This window comes from Sinocyclocheilus grahami, unplaced genomic scaffold, assembly GCF_001515645.1.
Source record: "Sinocyclocheilus grahami isolate Dianchi unplaced genomic scaffold, SAMN03320097.WGS_v1.1 scaffold178.1, whole genome shotgun sequence".
Taxonomy (NCBI): domain Eukaryota; kingdom Metazoa; phylum Chordata; class Actinopteri; order Cypriniformes; family Cyprinidae; genus Sinocyclocheilus; species Sinocyclocheilus grahami.
Genome location: NW_015505357.1, coordinates 2,417,621 through 2,436,457, shown reverse-complemented (window position 1 = coordinate 2,436,457; position 18,837 = coordinate 2,417,621). Strand labels below are relative to the sequence as shown.

Sequence of the window (18,837 nt, the reverse complement as noted above, 5' to 3'; positions counted from 1 at the left end):
ACTTTTTTTAATATGTAAAAATATTATAGAACTATATAATTAAATGTATTAAAAAAGATGCATAGAATTATGTAGATTTCTTTTTTCTCATCATTTCAAACATCCATTTGGTGAGTCTCCATCAGTGGTAATTCAGTAACCATTCTGAGTCTTTTTGATTGATTTCTTAAACGAGCTGGCTCAAATGAGTCATTTGTTTGAAGAATGAATTTCAACGTGTTAAAAGCTAAGAATACTACATTTTTAACGGTCGCTGAAACCAGGCATGTAACTAATAGACATTAAAAGGGATGCAGTTCCCCGAAATGTCAACTGCCAATCAATATCGCCCAACACTGGATACTAAATCATAAAATTTTATATTTCGTCTATCCCAATAATTAATATTTTGATATATCTTGGCTGAAATTATTTATTAAAATAACTAAACTATTAACTAAATTAATGGGTGATTGATGGGTACAACTTGAAAATGAAACTGACGTGTTTCTACAGGCTCAGATTGCATGTGGTCCTGCTCATGATGTGTTAAACATTAAAGATGGAATCAAATGAATCCCCCGCATCCATCAAGCGAGCAGATTGTCACTTCTTTGGTGCTCAATGGCACTCATCCCAGGTAGAGGAAGTCACGCTTCACGGGCCTGCACTTCCTCTCACCCTCAGCCGTGCGTCGGGGGGCCTGACCCTGGACAGACGCCCTCCCATGTGTAGCCCCTACAGAGACAGTAGGAGGGGGTAAAATTGTGATCTAGGGAGAGTGACAGGGCTGTAGCATAATTCAATAACACTAATCCCCAATGAATGGACAAAGAGGCTAGAAAAAATGGGGGCGGATGAACTGAGCAGACCCTGACAGACCCGGAGGCACGGGGATGCCTGGGGAACGGGTGCAGCTGACACATGCCTAAAAGGAGGGGTAAAGGGGTGGAAGGGGGGTCTGCTGTGCCCCCCATCTTGTGGAGGAGAAAGGGGGTGAGGGTGGGTAGTTTTGGGGTCCAGCTGGCTTGCAGTCAGCTTAGTGAATTATTGCCCATGACTGCTGAGCCTGTCTGCATGAATGTGCATCCATCTATCTGTGTGTGCAAGGCATTCGTATCAATCGATCATCGTTTGAACTGATCAATCTCCCATCCTCTAACTCACAGTAACTCATTGACCTTTGATCCCAGTGCCGAAACCAATATCATTATTGCCTACGAGAGTTTCTTCCTACTTCCTGCACACACATTTTGTATGGAAATGAAGGTATGACATATGTGCAAACGCGCACAGCTGACCAACCCTCTCAATTCCGGTTTGTTAATTTTGACTGATGTGAGATCAAAACAACGCATGGTCTGTGCAGCCATTAAATCGGTCGGTCACACAAACATAGGCTGCAAACGTTCTGGCTACGCTTGACTGCTCAGTGATTAATCAGAGCAGACCGTCTGACCGCTCAATCTAACCTGCACACAAATACACACAAAATCGACATATGACACAAACAAAAGCTGAAACACAGTGATCCACCTGTGTCGGCAAGACAACAAAATTGAAAATACTTCACATGTTCATATGTTAATTCATTAAAAAAAAAATCAACACCCTTGGTACATATGTCATTCAATTAAATGAAAAATTCAACAATATCTGTGGTAAAAATACTACTAACTCTATGTCTATGATGAGAGCTAATAAGCTCATAGTCGTAAGACATGGTAGAGACAGACACATCAGACAATCTCTCTGTCTTTCTTTCAGCCTAGAGAAAACAAAATGAATTTATCAGACTTCATCCACAGACAAGCTCCCCGGGGCTTCCACTCAAATGGCTGATGTGATTTTATGTAAACAACGCATGGTCTGTGCAGCCATTAAATCGGTCGGTCACACAAACATAGGCTGCAAACGTTCTGGCTACGCTTGACTGCTCAGTGATTAATCAGAGCAGACCGTCTGACCGCTCAATCTAACCTGCACACAAATACACACAAAATCGACATATGACACAAACAAAAGCTGAAACACAGTGATCCACCTGTGTCGGCAAGACAACAAAATTGAAAATACTTCACATGTTCATATGTTAATTCATTAAAAAAAAAATCAACACCCTTGGTACATATGTCATTCAATTAAATGAAAAATTCAACAATATCTGTGGTAAAAATACTACTAACTCTATGTCTATGATGAGAGCTAATAAGCTCATAGTCGTAAGACATGGTAGAGACAGACACATCAGACAATCTCTCTCTTTCTTTCAGCCTAGAGAAAACAAAATGAATTTATCAGACTTCATCCACAGACAAGCTCCCCGGGGCTTCCACTCACATGGCTGATGTGATTTTATGCGGAGCGTGTGTATGTGTGTCAAAATGTTTCCTGCAGTATTTTGTCCTAAACAAAACATACTTAACAATACTATTTTACTGACATATTTTCAACTTTCAAATAAATATTTAGCCAGTGTGTCAGATCTTAGTTCATTTACCTCTCTGACTGATTCAGATACAAATCTTATAAGTCTGTGAGTCACGTTGATTGATTCTTTAACAAAACTGGCTCATAAGAGTCCTTAGTGAATAAGACGAGCCTTTATAACAGTATTCTAATCTTGAATCATTTTTTTAATTATTATACTATATTACATTTTTAAAAATAAATTCCTTTTGGTTTTGTACAGATTCAAAATAGCAGTGCAGGAAACACTGGTGTGTCTTCATGTGCACTAGCAAAAAACTACAACTGCAAATATGTTTTCTGCGCCCCTGAGTGCGAACCGACCCCGGGCCACATACGCAATGAGACTGTGCCAAATTTACAGTTTAAATAAAATTGTGAAACGGTAAGCAATCCACAACTGATACACCACAAAAATTCACACAGTGGACAGCAAAAGCTGTTATTAGCAGTGGAGACTGGAAGACTATTCGAAATTGTGGCTTTACTCAGAAACACTGTGCCAGTGTGAAGTATGTGCAAAACACTGCTAATGCAATCACAACTCCATTTATAGCTTTATTGAGTGATTAACAACATCTTTAACAATTTATTAAACAGCGACCTGAAAAAAAAAACACATTCAACCCAATTGCTGAACTGTTTTCTTGTTTATATCGCTAAACAATACCTGCCCACTAGCATGAGCATTATGCATATGAGGACAGGAAAGAAAAGCACATTTTAGAGGGCCGACAGCTGCAAAATCTCAACAGCAGCTCCTCTGGCTTCAGTAACGGCTATGAAGTTGATATCATATATGAGGGAGAGGGAGTCATGGACCCTGCTGCCGGCCAGACCTTACATACTTCAGCCATGAGAGAACTTCCTCTTTCCGAAAGAAAGAGCAACAGAGAGGGAAGAAACAAAGAGGGATGGTTTACAAAAACAGCGCTTTACCACATAATTACAGCTGCAAGAACAATTCCATCCAGGAGGCCATCTGATAGCTCTTTAGCTGAGCAAGCACTCTTTATAACCTTAGACACATCCGAGATGAAAAGCAACAAAATTTCACAACATTTGGGCTGCATTTAGTGTACAGTGTCAACCAATTCAAAATCTTCTGCTACAGAGTTGATCTTGTTGCACGCATGTCAACAATAAAACAAGAAATCTACATCTGAGTTGAGTCGCTTTCAAAAAAGGCACTAAACTCTCCCACTTAGTAAAGGCAATGTTTTTTTTAATTTATATTTAAAATGGTAATACAACGTCATAATTTATAATACATGAATCATTTTTTTCAGTTTAATATGGATAGATAGATGACTATAGATGATAAATGACTATTGTGTAACTACTACTACTACTACAAAAAAAAAAGATTACATGATCCAGAGTAAAAAAAATAGACAGCTATATCTTAAATGATTAAACCAAACGCACAAAAAATAGATATCGGATCTGCGCATTGCAGGTATACATACAGTCTTGGATGCTGCTTCTACTGAAGTCCGTGTTTCACTAAAGCCTTCATAATACAGCACTAGTTTCTGAACAAGGTCATTTCAGGGACTCACGAATCAAGCGAGCACTTTTAACACATTCTCTTTGAGAGAACGCAACCATACAAGATTTCTCAGCCTAGTCTCTGAGGCATGTCTGACTGATGCTTGAGCAGTCGGGTCTATTGCTTTAACACTGACAGCAGTCCAAATTGTTGCAGATGTTGACTTTGAGGGCTATGATATTCCGTAAGTAATCTCTTTCCTGTGGGAACCTGTAAGTCTGTCTGCGTCTTGTTAAAAGACAAAAACTCTCTCAGGTACTCGCATCTATGCGAGTCATGGTTACGTGCACATACAAAGTCCTGACTGTCAAGAAGTCTACTTGTTACCAGCCCCGTGAACAAACAGGTAAAGCCGTAGCATAGCCTCTGGGTCTGTCCTCATGGAAACCAGCAGTAATGAGTCAGTCTGAGGCTTACGGTGGAGCTGGGAAATGAGTCGAACCATGACCCCACAAGGCCAGAAACCAGACAGTGGATCTGAAAATGGCCGGTTGAGAAAGTTGCCAGAGTCACAAAGAAGTGGGCAGAAAAAAAAACAATCAGTTGTCTGGGTTTTCCCGCCTATTCAAACATTCCCAGAATAATTGGCGCTTGTGGAAACATGGCCATGACTGTGCTTTTAGGTTTTATCAATCAAAAAGCATATCTAGAAGTGAAAAGACTGACAGACATGTGGAGGCAAAGCACAGCAATGCCTTTTAAACAAACACCCTCATGACTGGTACAACAGTAAGCACATGTCAGTCAAGAGGAGACTTCAAAAGAACTACTGTGCATCAGAAAAAATAGCGACCTGATAATAATATAATATAATATAATATAATATAATATCATGTAATATATAATGTATTATATTTTTAATATTGAATTTTAACACCAATTTTATTTATACCATAATCGTAATAATTTATTTTAAGTTTGATTGTGGCAGATATATATATATATATATATAATGTAATGGTATTATATTATATTATATGATATTATATTAATCATTTTGGAAATGAAGTAATTCACATTAATATAATATAACATAACATAACATAATAAATGTAATATAATATATATAATGAAGTATTATATTTTAATATACATTTTATTTAATATATTTAATTTTTACAATAATTATAATAACTTATTTTAAGTTTGGTGGTGCAGATATTATTATATTATATCATATTATTATTACATTAAACTAATCATTTTGGAAATGAAGTAATTTGCATCTGTATGTCAATGCAACAGCTATACTTTCTAAGCTAACACATTCATGACTGGCAGCGAACAAACTGTGCAATACGCAATATGCAATATAATATAGGATAAGAATGTATTTTTTTAAATAATTATAATAATTTATTAGGTGTGGTCAGCAGCAGAAATATAATATTATAGTAAATTATAATAAAATAAAATTTGCATCTGCATGTCAATGCAACTATGCTTTCTAAACAAACACCATTATGACTGGTACAACCACTAAGCACAAGTCAGTCATGAGAGAAGTTAAAGAGATTTGCTGTGATATGTCTCGGAAAAAGTGAGCAATGCTCATAACCATGCCTGAATTGATGTCTTAATTTGACCTCGACTGTATGCTGCTCCTTTTTAATGAAGAGCAGCAAAACGTCAGGTGCCTGAAGAGGCCTCTCTGTCTCTTCCTCTCTCTCTCTCTCTCTCCATCTGCAAATCAACAGCCTCTTAACGGAGAAGAAAATAAATAACCAAAATTGTCATAATGAAACCCTAAGTGCAAAGCCATTCAATTGAAGTATGGAATGAAAATATAATTACCTAGCAGCAGAAATATAATATTATAGTAAATTATAATAAAATAAAATTGGGGGGGGCAGTTGAGACAATGAGACCAAGCATAGGCCTGGGAATGCAGGAAGGGATTGGGCTAAGGATTGAATGGTGGAAGCTGAAAAAGCGAAACTGAAAACGCAACAAAAAGCACTTTTCTATTGTTCTGAGCGGTGTGAGCCAAAAAAGAAAAAAATAGGAAGGATAAAATTGCACTACATGTACAATATGAAATTCCCTTATGGATAGACGAATGGATGGATTTGCACTTGTTTGAGTCTAAATCAGGCTAATTAGCCCATTAATGAGGTGGCAAATGTCAAGCCCTGCTGGCTAGCCGGGTTATGAGGACAGTGCTGGAGGCCATTTTAGGAACTCAGACCTCAGCATTTTCTATTTCAGCCTGTCAAGGGATTCGAAAGAAATCCAGCCTGCATGTTCCTGAAACACTTAAAGGGTTAGTTCACCCAAAAATGAAAATTCTGTCATTAATTACTCACCCTCGTGTTGTTTCAAACCTGTAAGACCTTTGTTCATCTTAGAAACAGAAAAGAAAAATAACGACTTTATTTTGCATTTTTCTTTTGTTTGCGCAAAAAAGTATTCTTGAGGCTTCGTAACTTTACAGTTGAACCACTGATGTCACACGGACTACTTTGTCGATCATCTTGGTACTTTTCTGGACCTTGAATGTGGTAGTTACCTTGCCGTCTATGGGAGGGTCAGAGAGCCCTCATATTTAATAAAAAATATCTTAAATTGTGTTCCGAAGATGAACGAAGGTCTTACAGGTTTGAAACAACACAAGGGTAAGTAATTAATGACAGAATTTTTATTTTTGGATGAACTAACCCTTTAACTACATTTCAACACAAGTCTCACAGAAAACAAACCAGAAACAAATGGAAGACAAAGCCTCTTTGTACTTGTATAACATGTAATAAGTAAAGAGGTTTTTTGGCTCCTCTCCACTGAAGACTTAAACATGTTAAATTACCTGAATTAGAACACTAACATAAGAGTATCTGCTCTCATTTTTCCTAAATACATTCATTTGTATTGGATTTTTAGCAGGATACTATACCCATTGCTTCTACAGTAGCCACCAAGGATCATCTAACACATCTAAAAGCTTCAGTTTCCCATTTATAAAGTCATAACTTGGATACAGTTTCATGTCTTTGTTATAAAGACAGCAAATACCGCTTGACTCTGACACGAGAACATAAACGGCAAATAAATCCAAGCAAATAAGTTCAGTCCTTAAAGTACGTACGGGCCCAAGAGACTGACAGAGGTCGACACTGGAACCTCAGCTTATTTGCACATTACAGGCCTTGTCAGGAGTCGTTGTTTTCCCGTCACTAATCTGAAGGCCAGCAGGTTTCCTTCAGCTGTTTGGGGTGTTTTGAAGGGTCCAGCGACAGCTCGTCGACCCCCTTCACCTTTACAGTAACTCTAACCCGCAATGACACCCAATCCTGACTCAATGCTTTTCTCAGAGGATTAAGCTCCTGCCAAGTTCAGACAAACAAACTTTCCACAACTCCAAAATAAGGCTTCACAGACCCCTCTGCATGGGGTCTGGCCGTCGTCCATATGGTCCCCCCTCGTGGCTTACATTAAGAATTGGAGCCGTATAATGTGACGGCCTGGAGAACCATTAACTGCAAAGTTGAAGCCTGTAGTGGCAACAGTATGCTAATATTTGAAAGTGCACAGAAGAACAGTTGGGGAGAGAAAAATTAAACAGGACATTTGGACAACGAGACAGTACAGGAAAGAGGTGTAATAAAAAGGACTACAGAACTCGGCGGGTAGCCTCAAGACGCTGGGACACCACAGTGCAGAACACACACACACACTCAGTTGAAGAGGAATATGCTTCAGGCATCAGGAAACAAAAGGATCAGTGTTGTGGAAAACATGGAGTCTGAAATTAAAGTGATGTGCTTCAGCTCCATCCCCATTCGCAACCGAAAATATGAGAAAAAGAGTAATATTTGTCATCGCCATTCTGTACATGATGCTTTCACAACAACTTCTGATGCAGAACTCAGGTTTGGTAGCAATCGAATCGAATGCAAAGCATTTATTTGTCCTGTTGGTAAGTTGTGCTTATCTAAGGTTTTCTCCATTTCAGATGGGGCTCAGGACAAATCAAAGGGGCTAAGCTCAGTACAAGCAGCTTATCCAAATGCAGCCTAACCAGGGATTTGTGCTGTTTCATTCAAACAAGATTTATGCTTTTCACTGGCAATTATTACACACATACATGCTCAGCACAGAAGTTGAAGCAAATCAGTTGGTGACTTAGATGGACAGATGTACACGTGCCATCCCATGTGCAGGAAAAAAAAAACAATCGGATCAGCTTAGAGACCATCAGCCATCAATTAAATGGCTGAGGAAACATGGGCTTGTGATGCATGATGGTGCAGTTAAACATTTTGTTCTGCATTCTGATGCCATAAATCACAGAGAAGTAACCATTCCCTGATTTTGTCTGTGATGCTGACACAATAGCATAAACCAAAACCTCAGTAGAAATGCATTGGCATTAAGCAGAGGGCAATGCAATCTCTTTCGGGTCAAGTGCATTGTGGGACTCGTAGTCCCTATACAACTGGATAAGCAATGCGGCTTAATGAGGTTCCTAGTGGGCTGAAAGGTGTATTTTTGTATGACTTTAAGGGATAATGTAAATTCTGTCATCATTTACTCAACCTCATGATTTAGTTTCTCCTTCAAAACACAAATGAAGATATTTTGAAAAATGATATTTTCAAATGGTTTGGACATGGGTTTGGAACAGCATAAAGAATAACTATATTGTGACAGAATTGTCCTTTAACAAGTCCTGACACTCTCAAAACAAGAAGCCAAGAAACTGCATACTGTGTGAGGAAGAGGATGGAAAACAGTCTCTTAAAAAGTTAATGGACCCGTTAGACAAAAAGCTGCCGCAGTAGAGTGTTCTGTCACGCGAAAAACAGCCTAATCAAAGGTAACTAAGCTTGTTATAATGTATATTAAATCCAATTAATTTCTTGTATTGGACTGCAGGCAGGGTAATGTATCTTAAATGTTAAATAAAATTATGAGACAGACATTATGAGATAGGAAGTCAGAACAACTTATATACTGTATGAAGAGCCCTTAATCATTATCAGATAGCCAACATAAAGACAGCAGAGAGACAACCGAAAGAGAAGGTGGGGGACAAAAAAGAAAGAAAGCGAAAGTCGAAGAGCGAGAGAGGGGAGTAAAAACAGAGACAGACAACAGATGCCTGCAGAGTAAATATATTGTTTTCCTCCTCTGACAGTCGATGATGATTCTTTTATGGGGAAAGTCATTGTGGTCTGAAAGGAGAAACAATTTCCTCTACATCTCACGAGGCAACAATAGCATCCTGCGTAACTGCTCTACAGCTGAAGCCATCGCTGCAATTGTTGGTTACATGATCCCAGCGGCCTGCATTTTTTTCCTTTTAGACGTTATTGCTGGGCCTTGTCCTCTTTCATGCCGTTGCTTATAAAATAACTGTCCATGGCCAACAGACTGTCCTCTATAAACTTTCCATAAGCTTGAATAAGGATACAGAAGAGGATTTTTTTCTATATATTTTTTTATATTTTCTAACAATTAAAACTATCAGTATGTCTGAGCAATACACACATTAAGCCATACATACATAGTTCTGAAATGCATTTATATATTAGGATTTTTATAGTCAGGATTAGCACTTTTAGATTTGGATTATCATAGTATAACTTATTATACTATATTATATTTACTTGTCTAGTTATTTTCTTAATTTGTTTGGCCCACTATAATATACACAATATTATATTTAACAAATAAAAGTAATAATAAATAAACAACTAAACAAAAAATGAAAAAAGTAAAAAAAAAAAAAAAATTATATTACTAAACGAAATAAACACAGTAAATCCAAAATAAATAAATAAACAAATCAATAAATAAATTCAGAAAGTATTTATTTTAGTGCTGGGCAACGATTAATCGCATCCAAAATAAAAATTTTGTGTACATAATATACGTGGATGTACTGTGTATATTTATTATGCATATATAAATACACACACATTAGGGTGACCAGACATCCTGTTTTTCCCGGGACAGTCTCGTACTTCAGCTCTATTTTTAGAGTCCCGACTTATTTTGAAAAAATCAGTTTTGTCCCGTATTTCAAAATTTCTTTACGACTGGGTGATCATAGCAAGCAGTAGAGTGTTCTGTCACGCGAAAAACAGCCTAATCAAAGGTAACTAAGCTTGTTATAATGTATATTAAATCCAATTAATTTCTTGTATTGGACTGCAGGCAGGGTAATGTATCTTAAATGTTAAATAAAATTATGAGACAGACATTATGAGATAGGAAGTCAGAACAACTTATATACTGTATGAAGAGCCCTTAATCATTATCAGATAGCCAACATACAAAAAAGAAAGAAAGAGAAAGTCAGCATTTGAGTGCTTGAAACCTGATCTTGTGCAACACAGTTAATCTTATCTCTGTCACGCCGCTCAGTGTGACCCTGTCTAAAGCAGACAGCGCTCTGGAGAGAGAGTAGCCCAAACATCAGACAGATCTCATTACACGGGGGCAACCCAGGAAGCCAAGACTGTCACCCGATCCACCGCACACCTTTCAGCTCTCACACTCAGCGTCAAAACACCGCATACCTGCAGGGAAGGAGAGGACGAGACGTTTCTGCCGCTAGTTAGACAATTTACACAATGCTGATTTGATGCTACTGCATAATGAAAGTATAGCTGAATTGTATTCTATCTTAATTGGCTCTGTGGGGGAAAATGCAAAGAGAAAACATCTCTAAAAGCCCTCACAGAAGATCAGGGAGATATTGGGGCCAGTGCGGCTTCATTGACGCCCAGGGAGAGTGCAGACAGCGACTGAACTGATGATGGAGCGTTCTCTGGGAAGAGCGAGAGAGGGGAGTAAAAACAGAGACAGACAACAGATGCCTGCAGAGTAAATATATTGTTTTCCTCCTCTGACAGTCGATGATGATTCTTTTATGGGGGAAGTCATTGTGGTCTGAAAGGAGAAACAATTTCCTCTACATCTCACAAGGCAACAATAGCAGGCAGCGTAACCGCTCTACAGCTGAAGCCATGATGCTTTCACCGCTGCCATTGTTGGTTACATGATCCCAGCGGTCTGCATTTTTTTCTTTTAGACGTTATTGTTGGGCCTTGTCCTCTTCCATGGCCTTGATTATAAAATAACTGTCCGCGGCCAACAGACTGTCCTCTAAAAACTTTCCATAAGCTTGAATAAAGATACAAAATAACAAAACAGAATATTTTTTCAAACATTTCTTCTCTGTATTTTTTCAATATTTTCTATCTATTAAAACTATTACTATGTCTGAGAAATAAACACATACATAGAAACATACAACTAAACATACATAGTTCATTTATATATTTGGATTTTTATATTCAGGATTAGTACTTTTTGATTTGGATTATACATTTATATCATAATATAACTTATGATTCTACTTGTCTAGTTATTTTCTTCATTTGTTCGGCCCACCGTAATATACACAATATTATATTTAATAAATAAAAAATTATAAATAAACAATTAAAGAACTAAAAATTAAAATAAATCATCAAAAAATGATATTACTAACTAAATAAATCCAGAATAAATATACAAATCCTAAATAAAATAAATACATTTACATTTATTTATTCAGAATGTATTTATTTAAATAATGTACATTATATATTTTTATACAGTTTTTTCTGTTGTTTGGCCCAAAATAACATACCGTATATTAAATCCATCCATTTCTTGTCTTGCACCACAGGTGGGGTAAAATTATCGTAATAATTATGTTAATTATATAAAATCATGATATAGGAAGTCACAACAACTTATGTACAAAGAGCCCTTAATCATCATCGGATAGCTAACATAAAGAGAGAAAACAAAAAAGAAAGAAAGAGAAAGTCAGCATTTGAGTGCTTGAAACCTGATCTTGTGCAACACAGTTAATCTTATCTCTGTCACGCCGCTCAGTGTGACCCTGTCTAAAGCAGACAGCGCTCTGGAGAGAGAGTAGCCCAAACATCAGACAGATCTCATTACACGGGGGCAACCCAGGAAGCCAAGACTGTCACCCGATCCACCGCACACCTTTCAGCTCTCACACTCAGCGTCAAAACACCGCATACCTGCAGGGAAGGAGAGGACGAGACGTTTCTGCCGCTAGTTAGACAATTTACACAATGCTGATTTGATGCTACTGCATAATGAAAGTATAGCTGAATTGTATTCTATCTTAATTGGCTCTGTGGGGGAAAATGCAAAGAGAAAACATCTCTAAAAGCCCTCACAGAAGATCAGGGAGATATTGGGGCCAGTGCGGCTTCATTGACGCCCAGGGAGAGTGCAGACAGCGACTGAACTGATGATGGAGCGTTCTCTGGGTTTACTCAGCCCGAGGGGCAGCTGTTTACTAGCTCTCCATGAGGGCGACAGAAAAACAAACTACGGGTCAGGGTCCAAATCTACACACACAGCCTGTGGGTCTGGACCCCCTGCAGGACTAGCAGCTGCTTCGAACCGAGCCAAACTGTGTGTGCCAAACACACCAACAACACCGATCCAACAATCTTCGCATACACTTACAGAAAAGTACAAAGGTGTTACCATGCTTTTGGTACATTAATAATTTGCTTTTCAGAAATTGAATCATGGCATACCTTGTAATACCATATAAATGCCAAAGCTTTCCTACTTTCCTAAAAAGGCCCATCTTTAAGTCCACAGAACCAATCACAAGCAACATATCGTCTGTTTATGCTCTGAATACACATAGTCCATGCTCGACTGTGACCGCATGGCTGCTCTTGTATGGCCTCTTGAGAAATCGCTGTGATGGCGTTGCACCGGAGGTGATTATCGTTTAATGGATGACATCAGTGCCAGCAATGTTAGCCATGTTAGTGTAGAAAACGTATCCAAAACCACCAAGCCTTGCACTAGGATGGGACATTAACCTCACATGCCACTCCTTATTAGATATTATACACCACACTCACAAATACATAAACAGACCTGCCCTGGTTGTAGCCCAATGCTTGGCATTTCCTGTCTCTTTCTCTGATTGTGTAATGGGATTACATGGCCCTGACCTTGCTCCATGCACTAGCATTCCTGTTGCCCTCTGGACTGACTCACCGGCAAAACATAATGAAAAATCCCAAAGCCGGCAGTGCCGAGAAAGAGCTACTCACACAGGATTCCAAATGAGAACCACAAAGAAAAATATCTCATCTGGGCTCTGCTGCCTGTAGTGGAAATCGCTCTTTAAAAATGAGCTTTTTGCTTCAGTAATATACAGTATTTCGAGTGAATAAAAACAGCATTGGACTTAATTTTAACCAACAGGTTTGATCACATCTTTCTTGAAGGCTGAAGATCAAGTTCATCCTAGCATTCAATAAAAAGAATGTCGTAGACGCTGAGCAAGTTATATTTGCAAAAAAGACAACCATTCTTATTAGTTCTGAGGCCATTTTACAGTAACATTCAATTTGTTAGAAATAAATAAGCAAATAAATACACCAATAAGTAAATAAATAAAAACGTGAAGCAATTATTAATAAAAAAAAATGTAAAAAATAAATACTATTATTAATTACAGTAATACAAACAGAAATAAAATAAAAAATCTTAATGTATAACTTTTAATGTTAAGCAAGTTAAGTAAGCAATTTACAAAAATAAATAAATAATAATTTACATTATTAATGTTAATTTACATTATTATTATTAATTACAGCAATTATTAATAAAAATATTAATTTACACAAATTTAGTTTAACAGCTTGAATGTTAAGTTAAAGCAATTACTAATAAATAAGTCAAATAAATTATATAACTTAAATGTTAAACAAGTTCAAGTTAAGCAGTTATAACTAAATAAATAAAATCATTCAAACTTGGTTAAAAATGTAGTAATATATGTGAAAATTAACCTTAACCAAGACACAAAATGCTGTAAAAGTATTGTTGATGATATCTAATGCATGAACTAAACGTAACATTGTAGTGTGTTATTTTCATTTTGTTGGAATAACATGTACTGATGAATCGTGCACAGTCAGACCAGAAACTATTAGTGTATTAGGAAAGCAAACCAGGTCAATTTTCATGTTTCCATGTAACATCCCAGGTACCCTGCGTAAATAAAACAGGAGTTATTAAGTTGTGAAGCAGAGCATTATTAGGGAATTTGCAGGCAAGTAAGCATTTCCTTTTTCTGCTAGTCTAAATGACTGGAAGTGCATTTGGGATGCATGAACGAGGTGAGGCTGTCAGTTCGCATTAGGCCCATGGAAGTGTGACGTCACAGGGAAGTCTGCCACAAGCCAGCCGGCTGAACAGGAGGATGGGGTGGGGTGGGGTGGGGGGTGTCTGCGCTCTATGCCAAGACGGGATGAAAGGTGGAAGCGGAAAAGGGGTGAGGGCCCGGTAATGACTAAGTGAAGGAGACATTATTACCTGACGTTTGAAACATTATCGCACGCTATTAGATAAGTATCAGAATTCATTAGAGATGATGGTGTCTGAATGCTGTCTCTTAGGCGATAAAGACAGAGAAGAGATGGACAGGCCAAGAGAAGACAGGAAATTACCAATAACACTGATAGCAGCTAAAAAAAAACTTCCAAAACACCACAGAAATCTCTGAGAGAACGTATGTTTCATGTACGGGGCAGATGGGGCTGTTAAACTAAGCCGTGTCACATGGTATTTCTTTCTAGATGCTTCAAGAAAGTGTTAATGATCTACAATGAAGTTCTCAGTAGAATACATGACTACACTGCCGCTATAAACTCTTTTGACGCTAATAATGGCACCAGCGAACACAATACATCTTGTCAGCTGAAATGAGTTCATAAGTAAGACGTGTAAGATACAAAGCTGCTTCGATTGTTGACATGGTCCAAACAAGACGAAAGTTTTTGAAGGTGTTATTTAAAGTGACAGGGAAAGAAAAGAAGGGAAAATGCTCTCACAAGCACAAACAATGCGTTTTTTGTGTTTTAAAAAAAAATCATAATTCAGGCTTTTAGCCAGAGAGCCTCGCTTGAAAGCTACCTGATAAAGCCGGCTCTTCAGAGAAGCAACAGCATCAACAAATCACAGCGCCACACAAACGACTGACGACGGGTGCTTTTGGTTTCCACTCAAGGGAAGCATGTCTCTTTATATTTATTGCAAATATTTATGCAGATTCAAAAATGCATCACAATCAGTTATGAAACTGAAGGTGAGGTAAAAAAAGATAGCAAAATGTTTAATTGCCAGTTGTGTATCTCATTGAAGTCCCTTTCAAACAATTCAGCTCTCTGTTGGTCAGTGCAGTGAAGCCATGTGACCAACTTGAACCTGTTGAGAAATCTGCGTGAGGAAAGCTTGGTCCTCAGACGAAAATACCACTTGCTTGTATTCCTTTTAACTCTTTCCGCGATTTTGATGATTTTCACAAAAATTTGATGGCCTCCAGTATATTTTGCTGTATGAATATTTGAATATGCAATACACCAAAATAAGGATCAGAGCCTCTACTTTGAAAAAAAAAATCTGTTTTATTATAGCTTAAAGCATTTTTTTTATCAACACTTGAATGTAGGTAGGTTTCATAAAAAATGCATAATTTTGAGCAAAAAGGTGAGAAAATCACATTTTTATCAAAAAATGCATCTGGATAATATTCAGTACGATTATCAAAGCATAAACCCAGTAAATCGCTTCCATCAATACCTTCAAAGCTTGCACAGACATATACCACTTCCTGGATCAACATTTTACTCTGTAACATTATGCAGTTTCATTTATATGCTGTCTATTGCTGATGATCGCATTTTTTTTCATATGCATCAGTTTATATAAGAGATCGCTAGTTTCTCTGTCCTGTTCATGTGTGTTTTTGTTCGGGAGGTTTTGTACTCGTTCAGAAGATGTGTAAAAGCGCCCCCGAGTGTATAACAGTGAAAACACGAAAAGCCGTAAAAACTTGTCTTTGGCGGGGGAAGCGTTTTCTTGTAAATGACGAGATATCTCGTCAATGCAATGGCGGGGAAAGAGTTAAAATAAATGGATTTCAAAATCTGAACAACAAAATGTGACCACAGACTTAATGGAGTTTAGCATCACTGACATCAGCCTGACACAACACGCCCTTATGCGATAACTACACATTCATGAAACATGTAAGGAATTTGTTTTGTTCTTTTGTCAAATGAAAAGATTTCTTTCAAAATAATGCAAACTGTACATAGGAATTGTTTTTACAAACAATTTAGAAGAAATTCTGAAATTATAGAAGAAATGAGCTACGGTGGAAGGCATTTTCTCTCTTTCTCACACAAAGCTATCAAATGCCTTCAGAATAGTCATATGTATTCATTTTATGGTGCTTTTTTGCCATTTTTGGAGCTTGAAAGCTCCAGTACCCTTTTACTGTCCATGTAGGCTTTAGAAGTGAGAAGCCAGGACATTCTACAAAACATCTTCATGTGTTTTTTACTAAAGACATGGGTTTAGAAAGACATGAGGTTGAGTAAATAATGACAGAATTTTTTACTATCCCTTTAACAAGAGTTATTCCTAAATTAATTGCCCTATTTTTTAACAATGTAATGGGTGGTCAGGCTACAACTAGGGCCCATGGTGCACACCAGTGTTTGCTGTAGTGAAAGCCAAGCAGATTTTAATTGGTTTAAAGTGCACTCCACCTACCCAGACATGCACATGCAGGACAATTTGAGGTTTTCCCATCTCTAAGCTTAGCTTTTATCTAATTTCCTCTCCGCTCTAAGAGACTACACTAATGAATTGGGTAATCACAGATATCTGGCCCATTCAAGTGCTTTGTAAAGTAAATCAATATGGTCTGGCGACGGGCCAGTTGTCCACTTTGACGGACAGTAGAAATCTATTTGTGGAACCACGGCCAAAAAAATGCTTTTACTCTCTCTCTCTCTCGATCACATGATCTATTCCTGTGCCCTCCCCTCTTCATTCTCATGACCTCATTGCTTTCCATGCTAAAGGTGGGATATCATTTTATGTAAGGAGCTTATGGAACTTTGCTTCATTTCCGCAGTAGTGGATCAATACGGCCAACACGATTGGCAGGAATTTCTATGAATTTCAAATGCTTTCCCTGCAGTGATTATGTGAGCTGGGCGCTCCAGTTGAATATCGATATGCTGATGACTAGCCACGCTATGCTAATGTTCTGGGCTTCAACCAAACCTCAGTGAACATCACAGCCCTGCTAATACAAAACGAATGTTTCTGTGTCATTACAGAGGTTTTCCTTTTCTAAACATGCTGGAACGAGGTCCCGTAAGGACATCTGTTTGCAATGAGCGCAACTCTAATCTTTAGAATGCTTTAGTGGGAAGACTTTGAGATGGGAGTGCAGATCTTCTCTTATGTGGTTTACCAGTTCTGATCATATTGTCAAACGTTAGTGTAAACCGCCACCCAAATCGCTAGCTCACATGATTACATTTAGACCTCAAGTGCCAGAGAGAAAGACTGGATTACAGCGACTTTGACACTCTGTATTCAGTGAAACAAACACACTGGAAGAACGTGTAGTATAGCAGACGTGACAGATGACCAAAATGGAGGTGCTGAACGTTACCCGAGGTTAACCGCAGTACATAACGCTGTCAAATGCAATCTGATGCAATCTGTATGTGATGAAACAGCACCAGTTTCACTTCAAGAACTGGCTATGATAATATCGCCAAACACAAACAATTATTTTCAGCCCAATTTGCCATATTACCTCACACATTTACATGCTTTATCCAAAGCAACTTAATGCAAGTATTCCCAGGGAATCGAACCCACGACTTAGGCATTGAGTTTTTTCAGAAATTCCGTTGTGAAAGGGGTTGTGGATAATAGTTTGAAAACCATTCACGGATGCACACTTTGAAAAAAAAACACCTAAAAAAAAGCATAATCTAGGCATCTTTGGCTTACTAATTGTCAATATACTATGACCTGGGATGCTCTGGGAAGTCAAATCGTGTATACTATTTAGGACAGAAAGCATGTGAACTGGTATGCAAAGTATGTTGTATTCTAAACGTATTCTTCATGCGTTCTTTCAAACTGTCCTCCCTCTTACACACATCTCAGGAAACAGAGCTTATAACATGAACCGCATCTTCAATTTAGTCAAGAGGGAAATAAAGTGGTAAGAACCATGGATGCAGGTCTCTGGTGAGGACTGACACCAATCACAAGGTTAATTCACCAACCTCGTGACGTTAAGACCAATTACGGCTGGCAGGCAACAGGGTAATGTACCGCTCTCCTGAAAAGCGATAAGAAGTATATTAAATGAAGAGGTAGACGTTTATAGTAAGGAGATTAATAAAGTAGAAGAGTAGGAATAAACAGATGCTGTGCAAGAGTGCAGCACATGGGATCCTGAGAGAGCGCATTAGCATCAACTACCTAATTAACTCTCCTGATCTGAATGCAATCAGTCTACAAAACAAGACAATGGCTATGTTTAGACAAGCATTCTGACATACAACTTAAACGAAAACACAAAATGAGGATTTTGCAGAATGTGCTGGTCAGTCTTTTCCATGCAATTACCCCAGAATGGCGACTGAAGCAATAAAGATTCAAAAATGATTCAAATGCATGATGAATCATTAAAGTGGTCCACGTGTGGACTAGTGTACTATATTCCAAGTCTTCAGATCACAATTTCATTCATTTATTATTAATTGCATCTTATTCTCCTCCAGTGAGCTAAGTGAGTTGAACTCATGAATCATAAGTAAGATGAAATAAAGAATCAAATGAGTCTGATTCATGAACAAATTATTCATTGGTTTGGTGATCTGGATCAACTGGTTCACTGAAAAGGTTTGGGCTCCAAAAAAAAAAGATTAATTAAAAAACTGGACATTGTC

The 18,837-nt window shown here is 37.9% G+C and overlaps 1 protein-coding gene across 1 annotated transcript in view; it reads right to left on the bottom strand.

The window, feature by feature from the left end:
- The window catches only part of plxna2 (plexin A2), a 223,271-nt gene that overhangs the window by 153,241 nt on the left and 51,193 nt on the right, over positions 1-18,837 (bottom strand). The window lies entirely within an intron of this gene.